Consider the following 12,336-nt stretch of genomic DNA (forward strand, 5'->3'; position numbering starts at 1 on the left):
AACTCATTAAGTTAATTTTCAAAAATTTGAAGTCTTACATTTAATATGTTAAAACAAAATTTTTTATTAATTATAAAAAAATCTTTGAATTTTGTGACAAATAAATAACTTGTTACAAAAATATTGTATTTTGTGATAAATTAATTTTTTGTTACAAAATATTTAGAGCTTTTGAAATAAATAGATATTTTGTTACAAAATGTTTTGAATTTTTACAACAATATAATCTTTTGTTACAAAACATTATAACATTTTGCAACAAAACAACAATTCGATACGAAAGCCAACATAATTTGTAACAAAAGAAATCACGTTGTTACAAAATATTGAAATATTTTGTAACAAATTTTCTTGTTGTTACAAAATATTCTTAATTTGTAACAATAAATAATTATTGTTACGAAAAAACTATAATTTGTAACAATTTTAAATTTGATACAAATTTTTTGTTACAAATGTTCCATTTTCTTGTAGTGCTGGCGAAGCCAGTGAAGTCCGCCTAAAATTGGTTCGAGAGAAAATTCCAAAACTAATGAAAATGTATTTTGAATCTGAGTCTTCTTTATACTGCATGCTCTCCTTGCCACTAAGTTATGTTGTTCCTTATTATTTTAAATATTAATTATTAATTATAAAATAAAAACGTACAATAATTTTTTCAAATATTATTTTAATTTTAGACTCAGTTATATTTAAATTAATTATATTTTTTATTATTCATAATTACTAATAAAAATATAATTAAATATTCATGTGGGGTTGTTTATTTGTTCTATAGATTCTATGTTAATTACTTTTCTGCACACTAAACCAAATTTACTAAACAAACAATTTGTAACTTCATAAAAATATTTGTTCATCACTTGAATTTATTTTCTAAACTAACCAAACTTTAATCTAAAAAGACAAAAATATCATGATTTTTTATTGAGTCATAAGCTAAAAATTTGAATTGAATTTTTACAACGCTAAAATACCATGTCAATTATTTGTTCTATAGATTCTATGTTAATTACTTTTTTGCACACTAAACCAAATTCACTAAACAAACAATTTGTAACTTCATAAAAATATTTGTTCATCACTTGAATTTATTTTCTAAACTAACCAAACTTTAATTTAAAAAGACAAAAATATCATAATTTTTTATTGAGTCATAAGCTAAAAATTTGAATTGAATTTTTACAACAATAAAATACCATGTCAATTATTTTAGTAAAAAAAATAATAAATCGAAACATTTTGAGAATAACTAAGAAAATTCTCTTAAAAATTTAGAAAAGATTTTACAAATTAAAGAATAAGATATTAGAATTAATATGATAAATATTTAATTAGAACATATTTTGAACAACACAATTTTATTATTCTTATGAATTCTTTTGATTACTAAACACATTTTTTAGAATTTTTTACATTTGATTACTAAACACATTTTTTATGTGTAATTATAGGACAAAATTATTAAACTTGTATACCTGATCAACTAGTGATCAAGCTTAGTTAAAAAAAAAAAACAAAGTAAAAAAAAAATTTGTATATTTATATAAACTTTGATCTATACGCTAACACGACTTAGATTGGACTATCCTATACTAATGTTTCCTAATCACTGAATTTTATTGACTACTTGTGTACTTCCTTTCTATGTTTGTGAATTTAGGTGGGTTAAGAATGGTGAATTTATTAGGTTAACTGAAATTAATGCTTAATTATCTTTTGTCTTCTATTAAATAGACATTGTCTATTGTCATTGGGAAAGTATAAGGAACCAATGAAATATTTATACAATGTGTACAATAGAGATTTATGGAGTATTAGAGATATAATTATTAGTGTTACATTTTTCCATCAGCTGAAGCTTTTGGGATGAGTGGTATCATGACATGGTATTAAAGCGCTAGATCCGAAAGGTTAAGAGTTCGATTCTTGGTGAATCCAAAAATTAAACTAATTTTGAGAAGATGTTTATTATCCCTTGTACTCGGATGGTTATTCTAAATAGTATATGAGATGTTCATTTCGTTACTCATTAGCCATTGTACACATTATACAAATAGTCCATTGTCTCCCTAGCAGAATCCATTGTCATTTCATGATCTTTCAAAAATTAGTATCAAATTAAACTTTTTAACTAGGTATTCTTCTTTGATCTTATATCATTCATTCTTTGTATTTAGCAATTTTGTTTCATACTTAATGCTATCATATGTTGTTAGTTACAGGGTGATGCTGACAATATAATGCACTAGATCGCTTATGGCAGAAGAAGAAAGTCGAGAAGCAGCAGTAGTAGAGATGTTCAATGATAGTATTTTTTTATGGACTAAATTTTTGTTAGAGATATTTTGAGTATTATTATCTTTATATCCTAGAATTTTTAATGTATCAACACACTACTTGTGTTTATGTTTTGAATTGACTTACTTGTTTATAATACTTTTTTTTTCTAGTTTTTTATAATATGATGATCTTATTTATTTTTTGAAATACTATGAATGTTCAAACACAAGTTAGATAAAATTTGGATAAAAATTTGTCTTGATTAAATTTATATTTATTTTGTATGAAATCGGGTTTATTTTATATGGAAAAATCTAAAAAAAATATGTTTTATCTTATCGACAAATTTTCCGTCTTGTGAATGTTTTTTCAGACTCTAATTATCGACAAAAAATTTATCGAAAAATTTGACTTTAGTTATCGACAGAAAATTTGTCAACAAATTTGACGTTAGTTACCGATAAAAAATTTGTCAAAAAATCTGATTTTTTAGCGAAATGGACGATTACCGAGAAAAAAATTGTTAGTAATGGAGAAAAATCTGTTGATAAATTACCGATAGAAAAAAAATTTATTGATAAATAATTTTTAACGAAATTTTTACAGAGGGATAAAATTCGTCGATAACAAAAAATTTATCTATAATAAAGACCAAATCTATTTGTAAATCCATCTATAATAAACAATTTTCTAATTATGACCTGCGAAATAATTTTATACTATTTTAATATTTTATAATACAAAATATTTTTCAACTAAACTATAAAATAGATAAACTAATGTACATGCTTTATTAGATAAGCAATATGTGTGTATAGATAAACTAATTTTACATGATTTATTAGATAAGCAGTATATGTGTGTGTGTTTAGTAAAATAAGTTTAATTTTTTAATTTTTTTATTGTTAAAATGTGTTGCACAATAAAATAAGTAGTATCATAAAATCAAATAAAAAAAATCTTGTTAGATTTTAAGTTTGTTCTTTTATATTTTCATTATTGATATTCAATATTTTTTTTAAAAAATAGTTTAGACAAATAAAAATATTTATTTATTATAATTTTAGACACTATTATGTTAATTATAATTTTAACTTTTTCTAGAATTTATTAAAATCCTATAATTATGAATTTAGAATGATTGAAAAATCAAATAATTAATATATTTAATTTGAATATAAATACTTTTACATAATTTATATGCTCAATTATATATTTAGCCGCTAATATTTTTTTTTTCAAGATCCGCCACTTGTTGAGGAACTTTGGCGCCATACCAAAAAGAAAGAGGGACCCTTTTATGGTACACAATTCCAACATAGTATGATCACATGCTTAGCTCTATATATTGATTGCAGATTATTCTGAAGAAATCCAAGAACATGAGTACCTTTTTTTTCCTTTTATTTTTTTTCCTTGATGGAATTCACGGGATGATGTTTGTTAATTAGTGTTGTTGTGTATGTCACGGGGTGGATTCGGAAAAAGGTTGATTAGATTAATTGCATTTTGTTTTTTCGGTGTTATATATAACAGCTGTTACAATGACACGTTGAATATGAGCATCGGGAATAAAACGTGTATCTACCAGTGACCACGATAGTAATCCTTTCATTATTTTAAAACAAGATTTGTGTTATTATTATTTCGAGTTGATATTCATTTTGCCCCTTAAATTTTTGAGAGGCCTCAATTTGGACTTTAAAATTTATAGTTTTCCAATTAAAACCCTAAAATATTGAATTATGACTCACATTTGTTTTTGTCGCTAGTTATGTTAATAAAAATTTGATGTGACACGTTAAATTGCCAGAGTGTGTATTTATGTGTCACCCAATTTGGCAAAATAGATATGTGATTAGTGAATAATGTGGCAAAATTTGAATTAACTCAATTTAATTCCTCCATAGATGATACAACTCTAATTTGTAGCCCCCCTTTCCGAATACGTTGAAAACTGTGCTGGAGAAATGATGAGTTCTCAGGAACCCATGAGAACATGATCGTGTAAAAAGCACTGCAGCTTGGCTTCCTGACATCCCCATCCCCATCCCCAACTAGGGATGTCAATGGGGCGGGGCGGGGCGGGGGCGGGGGATGCCTCCCTGCTCCCCGTCCCCGCCCTCAAATATTGTCCCCGTCCCCGCCCCATTCCCCACCATGGGGGGATAATTGCCCCCATCCCCATTCCCCACGTTCCCCGTGTTCCCCGCGGGTCCCCATTCCCCATCTGCTTATATTGAACATTTATATGAAAATTACCATAAAAAATAAAAAAAAAACAAAGAAAAAACCACAAAATAAAAATTACAACACAAAACCAAGTTTAACATAGTCCACAAAATGAAAATTACAACACAAAATCCAAGATTACAACTTACAAGTAAAGAAATATAAAATCAAGTTATCATAGTCCATAAAATGAAATTTTAAAATACAACTTCCATTGTTAAAAAAAGCCATAAAATAAAGTCTTCAGCTTCCAACAAACAACTCCATGTTCTCTGTTAAAATACGACACAAACATGAATATGTTAACATACATTATAAACAATACCATATATTTAATAAGAATTTGACATAATAAAAAAATAACTACCTAAACTCCTAAATCTCCATATCCATCACATAATCCCAAGGGATTGGAATTTTCGACCCTGATTTACCTACATTATATCAAAACCAACAATTCACAAGAGTTAAATTTAACATGAAATTGAACTTTAATAGGAGATAAAATTTGAGTTATTAGTACTTTTACCTGAAGAGTGTATCCAATGCTGAGTGCAAATTAACGCCTCAACAAGTTCACAATCCAATTTATTGCGATGTGGATGTATAACTCGACCACCAGTGCTAAAAGCAGACTCTGAGGCAACAGTAGAAATGGGAATGGCTAAAAAATCTCTTGCAATCTTTTGTAAAGTTGGATATTTCACTCCAATATTTTTCCAGTAGCCCAAAATGTCAAATTTTTCCAAATTTGCTTTATCTACCATAACACTCTCTTCCAAATAGAAATCCAACTCAGTTTTTGCAACACAGTCTTCAGATGTATCTTCCACAAATTGCAAGTAGATAGAGTTAAATTTTCTCTTTGAAGATCCTTCATCATGTCCAACATTCAAAGTAAAAGCTGAACTATCATCATTTGTTGCTCTTCTTTTAACCCTAGCCTTAAGTTGATATTCACATACTAATTCTTCCATCATTTTCTTTACCTTGCTCAGATGATTCTCACTTTGAGATCCATATATTTTAGGAAAAAAAAATTTCAATAACTTCATCTTATACCTAGGGTCTAAGATAGCTCCCACAGCCATGACTTCATTAATTTGATCCCAATACTTTTCAAACTTACTAATCATATTTGTTGCCATTCTATGAATCATCTCATTGGGACTAAGCAACCACTCGTTCAAGTTCAATCTCATTTCACACACCTTGGGAAAGTATAAATTTGTCGTTGGATATAAAGTGCCAGAGAATAATTCAGTCACACTATAAAAGACTTCTAATTTATCCACAAGTTCATTTGCCATTTCCCACTCATCATCAGATGGTACAACTTTATACAGAGATTCACGATGTCTTAAACGCTCAAAAACTTCTCTATATGGCAAAGCAGAAGTAAGCATTAGATAAGTTGAATTCCATCTAGTTCTACAATCAAGTGCAAGCTTTCTCCTATAATTAATATTCAATTGCCTACAAGTCTCTTCAAATTTTTCTTCCCTCTTCGGTGTTGCAACCCAAAAAGAAACACTATCTCTGATTTTTTCAATAGAACCATATATTGCATTCATGCCATCTTTCACAATCAAATTCACAATGTGAGCACAACAACGCATGTGAAAAAATTCTCCTCTCTTAACAAAGTTAGACGGTGAAATCTTATCAAGCACAAGATGAATCATAGCATCATTTGTACTACAATTATCAACCGTTAAAGTTGACAATTTTCTATCTATATTCCAATCATACAAGGAATTCACCAAAACATCACTAAGAACTTCAGCAGTATGGGGTGCAGGCACATATGCAAACCTAGAATAATGTAAATATAATAAACAATCATGACATTAAAAATTCAAATATTTAAAAGATGCTAAAAGCATAAATAATACCTTACAAGCCGATTTTGCAAGTTCCAATCATCATCAATAAAGTGAGCTGTAATCGCCATATAACCTTTGTTTTGACAATCAGAACTCCACATATCAGTAGTTATAGCAATGCGGCTTGAATTTTTTCCCAACAATTTTAGAAGCATTGCCTTTTCAGCTTCATACATCTTCATAGCATCACTTCTCAGTGTATTTCTTGTATAAAATTTGAACAAAGGTTGAGTCTCAGCCATAAACTCATGAAACCCCACTTGCTCAACAAATGACATAGGGTGTTCATCCCTAATAACCCATTTTGTGAGTGCTCGTCGTGCTGCCTCTTGATTAAATGTGAAGTTTCCAACCAAAAGTGAATCCGTTGGCCTTCCCGTTCCTGTAGAACCTGATGATTGTTGCACTGTTTTTAATATTGACTGCTTTGGTCCCCTAACAGTACGAATCGGGCAAATTCTAATGTGATCATGCAAGTGCTTAGTTCCTTGCTTCGTGTCACCTCCAATCTTTCTTTCGCAATATTTACATATTGCCTTCCACTTTCCATCTATTCTCTCCCTCCTAAAATGTTTCCAAGCCTCAGAAGTTAATCCTTTTTTGTTAGGACTGTTTTGCACTTCTTGGCTAACTTCTTGTCCTCCCTCTTGTGTTTCTTCTTGTCCTTCCTCTTGTGTTCCTTGAATATGTGCTTCAATTGCTTGACCCTCATCATCTTGAGTTGGTTCTATCTCATTATTATTTTCAATAGGAGTTGAGCTAAAGCTATCCATCCTATACAGTAATTTTTTATACAGAAATACTAAATTAAAAATGAATACATAAACAATAAATTAAAACAAGCCAAAAAAAATAAACCCAGCAGCTCAAAATCAACTCAGAATTATTAATATATTAAATTATAAAATTAGAAATAAATTAACAAGAAACAAAGATATATAAAAAACAGAAATAGCAAAAGAACAATTGAAGAAGACAAGACTCAAGTTAAATGACTAGAAAATCAAAACTAGCAAAAGACTAATAGATAAAATCTAATAAGAAAACTCATGAAATAATAACTAAACAAGTGGCATAATAGAATGAAGCTTGTGATGATGATGATGAAATAATAACTAAACAGGTGGCATAGTCAAAATAAATTAACAAAATCATTAACTGGTCAAGAATTCTAGTGTTTTGGTAAAGAGATAATTTAGAGTTTAGAACTTTTAATTACCTTTTTATACAAATAAGGAATCAATTCATAAAAAGTTCTTCAATAGTATAATAATACCTTGCTTCTAATTATGTCACAGCTTGTTGGGAAGTTTCTGTGTTAGTAGGGGAGAAAGGAATTCTATATGTATATATGGAGCTCCTTAATTAAAACCCTTTCTGAGTAAGATCTGATAAATAGAAAATATTTTCTTTATATAATGCCATGAGGAGAGTACCATCCCAGGTTTCAGATCAGCTTAAAAGCCTCTTTTGTTTCAGCTCTTTTAATTAGAAAAGCCTATTTTCGCGGATAGAAAACAAGAAAATAAAAAGCGGTGTGATGGATTACCTAATGAAATTGGACTAAATTAAAATTGGACTATCCATCTTATGCAGTAACAGCATACTAGGCATACTAGGCAAACCACCACACAAGTGGCAGCCCTCAAACAAAGCAAACACAAACCAAAAAGTACCAAAGCAAGAAACAATAAGCAGGCAAACCATGCCAAATTCAGACAAAAACGAAAGCCAAAAAAAAAGGAATAACACCAACACAAGGGGATCACCAAGGTGTAGGCACACAATCCATCAACCAAGAGGTGCCAAAGGTAAAGTCAGATTGCTTATTTTACATCCCTTAAGTAATCAATATTCTAAGGATCTCATTTGGTATGTTTTGTTTTTTATCATCTCATTTTGGCAAGCTAATCTTTTAACCATTTCCAACTTCAGCTAATATCCAAATGCCAAGATAGCTTAATTTGGAGGAACCACTGAGAACAATATATTCCAATTTCATAATTACAAGAAAAAAAACCTATAAAAAAATAATTAAAGACAAAATGCCCAAAAAAAAAAAGATCTGTGCTCTAACTTGGATTAAAACAAAATTTCAAATTACTAATTACATCACTCTCAAGGATTAAAACCTGTGTATTACTTTCTTCCAACCACATGCAATCAATCACATTTTGCACTACAAGGGGAGTTTTCTCAAATCCGTGTACACACATATTAAAGTCAGAAATTACAGCACAAAATAGGTGAAAACTTATGTTTAAAACTAATACTATAGTGAATCCTAATTGCAATCAAAACTCATAACTAACACTTACTACAACAAACAGAGAACCTGAAACTTGAGGCCTGAAATACATTTAATTCATGTATCACCGTTTTGGGTTATAATTTAATATATAAATGGTGCAGCAAATCAGAATTTTTCATTCTACAAAATATAAATTATTAATACAGAATATCATAGCATAAATTCATCAACACGCAACAGCTACTAAAATCAGAATTCAGAATTAATGGAATATTAAAAAATTAAAGTATGAAAAAAATGAAAAAACAGCCACCAATTATCAGAAATTCATAGAACAAAACATTCATTAATAAAAACAACAGTCACCAACTTCAAACAATCAAAATCACCATCAAATTCATGAAAAAAGTAAAAACCTAAACTGAAATCCCAAAATACAAGAAAAGGAGAGAGTAGTGAATCTTACCAGGGATAAGAGAGAAATGGCTGAAGAGGTCAGAAACGCTGGTGACGAGAAGAGCGGCGAACGACGAGAAGAGAGCAAACGGAACAGGGCGCACGGGACGGTGCGGTGATGATGCAGTCTGGGCCGGCTGAAACGGACAGTGACGAGGCCGTGACGATGGTGGTCGGAGGTTGCTGGCTGGAAGCCTGGGACGACGGAGAGAATGCAGAGACGAAGGAGAGTTAGGTTAACTGGGAACTCAGAGGTAGGAGGTTGCGGCGCTCTCTGTTGGAAGAGGGAACTGGGAACTGAGAAGAGGAATAAGGGATTTAGGGTTAGCTTTTCTATATATATATATATGCAAAGTGAAATTACTTAAAAACCAAAATAAAAATTAAATTCATAAGGATATTTAAGTAATTTAATATATTCGGGGATTGTGGGGAATACGGGGACGGGGACGGGGATCCCCGCTCGGGTCCCCGCATTTGCTTCGGGGGAATTTTGTCCCCCATCCCCGTCCCCGCAGGGAAAATTTCCCGTCATCGGGGCCCCATTCGAGGCGGTCCCCGCGGGGATCCCCGCTTCCTGGGGATTTTTGACACCCCTATCCCCAACCCCAACCTTTCCCTTTTCCTTCTTCTTCTCCTTTCCCATCTCCGTCCCTATCCCCTTCTCCTTCCCCTTCATCTTTTAATTAAACGAGTCATGCAACTAGCTTCAATCCAAAGCATTCAACTCGTCTATCTCAGACCGGAAAATCCTTTCAAAATTCTTTATTATCAACAACCACCACTGCAAACCAAAAAGAAATGGCAAATTTAATAACAAAATTTTTGAAATCAATAAAATTCCGAACACTACTCTTTTCACTCTCATCATCGCTCTCACACTGTCCCCCGCTCAACCTCCGCCGCGTAGCACCAACAACCACCCGCCTCTGACTCTTCCTCCTCTTCCATCTTCACCTTCTTATCTAGCAGTGACAACAACAACAACCAGAACATATATGTGAAAGGTGGTGCGAAATTTATAACCACAAACTAACCGACAAGTACACCGGGTCGTACCAAGTAGTACATTAGGTGAATGATGGTCGATCCCACGAGTATTGATGGACTAAACAACAATGGTTGGTTAAACTACTTAGTTAGGCAAACACAAAATAGTGTTTGGAAGTTCAAAAGCATTAAACAATAACTCAGAATATCAGAAGACAGGCACATAAATAAGTTCAAAATAAAATATGGAGAAAACAGTTAAGATTTCAGAGATATCTATTTTTCGGATTAATTTTTCTTAATAACTATTTTAATCATGTAAGATTTAATTCATGGCAAACTATATGTGACTAGACCCTAATTCCTTAGACCTTCCTAGTCTCCTCTAACTTTCATCAATCGCCAATTCCTTGGTCAATTAATTCTAGTTAGAGGGTAAAGATCAAATTCCAGTTTATATGCCACAAAAATCCTAATTACCCAAATATAAGAGGATTATATGTCACGTATCCTGTTAAGTCTAGATAATTAGAATTTAGGAGAAATTATTTTCAAGCTGTTGTTCAAGTAAAGAGCTTTTCCAAGTTATATAAGAACTCAATTAGAACATGGGTCATACTTCCGTTCCACCCAAATTCATAAGATAAAGAACGAAAACAATTCTTGAAATATAAATCAAAACATGAATTAAAATAGAAAAATAATAGTATCAATCTATACAACAGACAGAGCTCCTAACCTTAACAGTGGAAGTTTAGTTGCTCATGACTCAGAAAAAATAAGGATTCAGGTAAACTGTAAAATACGAAATGTAAATTGGAATAGAATTCCCTAATGGAATCCCCTCTTTATAACTAATCCTAATTAATTTAAAATTTAATTTCTAAAATTAAAATAATATCTTTTCCTATTTTAAAATTTAAATTTGAATCAGAATTAATTAAATAATCTCCGCCTTGTAACGTGGAGACCACTTGGCTTCACTGGATCTGCACCTAACTTGGCAGAGAGTTGCGCCTTACTTGAGTGCCAAAATGGGGCTCAGAAATCGCCCCAGCGTTTTTCTATGTTTTCTGCACGTGGCGCATGTCACGCGTACGCGTCAGTCACGCGTACGCATCGATGGTCTTCTTCGCGTGTCACGCGTACGCGTCAGGTATGCGCACGCGTTGCCATGCAACTTTGATTTTCACGCGTACGCATCTGGTACGCGCACGCGTTGCCATGAAAAGCTCCAAATCACGCGCGTGCGTCACTTCTTGCTGTCCTTTCCTTTAATTCTTGTGCTGCAGAAACTTCATCAAATCCAGCCGAATGCTACCTAAAATAAACAGAAATGCACAAGACTTAAAGTAGCATCCATAGTGGTTAAAAGACAATTAATTCTTGATTAAACTTAACAAATTAAATGCAAATTCACTAGGAAAAGATAGAAAAGATGCTCATACATCAAAAAGGAAAGGAAAAGGTTGGGGGAAGCAGAAGGGGAAGGGAAAGGGGAAGGTTGGAAAAGCAGAAGAGGAAGAAGAAGGAGAAGGAGTTGGGGATGGAAAAGGGGAAGGAAAAGGGGTTGATGATGGGGATGGAGAAGGGAAAAGGGAAGGTTGGGGATGGGATGGGAATGGAACAGATTGAGAATTGGGGGAGGGGGTGGTTCTATACTAAGGGGAAGGAGAAGGGGTTGCGGATGGGAAGGTGAAGGGGAAGGGAAAAGGGATGAGGATGGGGATGGGGAAGAAGGGTTGCAAATTAGGGTTTTTATCATCTATAGAGGGGTTAAATTGAGTTAATTCAAATTTTGCCACATCATTCCCTCATCACACATCCACTCTGGCAAGGTGGGTGACACATGGATATACACTCTGGCGACTTAACGTGTCACATCAGATTTTTGTTAACAGAACTAGCGACAAGGACAAACGTGGGTCACGATTTAATATTTGAGGGTTTTAATTGGATAATTATAAATTTTGAGGTTTAAATTGAGGCCTCTCGAAAATTTCAGGGGCCAAAATGAGTTTCAATTTATTTTGTTTTTAGTGGCAATAAAAATAATCATTAATACATTTGCCGGCAAATAGATATTAGCCATCTTATACTTTGTCGCTAAAAGGTTTTAACGGCAATTATAACATTTGCCGGTAAAGACCTTTTTAATGGCTGCAAAAAATATATAACTTTCAGCGGTAATTTTCTTGACAATTTATATGGCCACCAAAAATAATTCTAAGATTACAA

The sequence above is a fragment of the Arachis hypogaea genome, chromosome 4, assembly GCF_003086295.3.
Source record: "Arachis hypogaea cultivar Tifrunner chromosome 4, arahy.Tifrunner.gnm2.J5K5, whole genome shotgun sequence".
Classification (NCBI taxonomy): domain Eukaryota; kingdom Viridiplantae; phylum Streptophyta; class Magnoliopsida; order Fabales; family Fabaceae; genus Arachis; species Arachis hypogaea.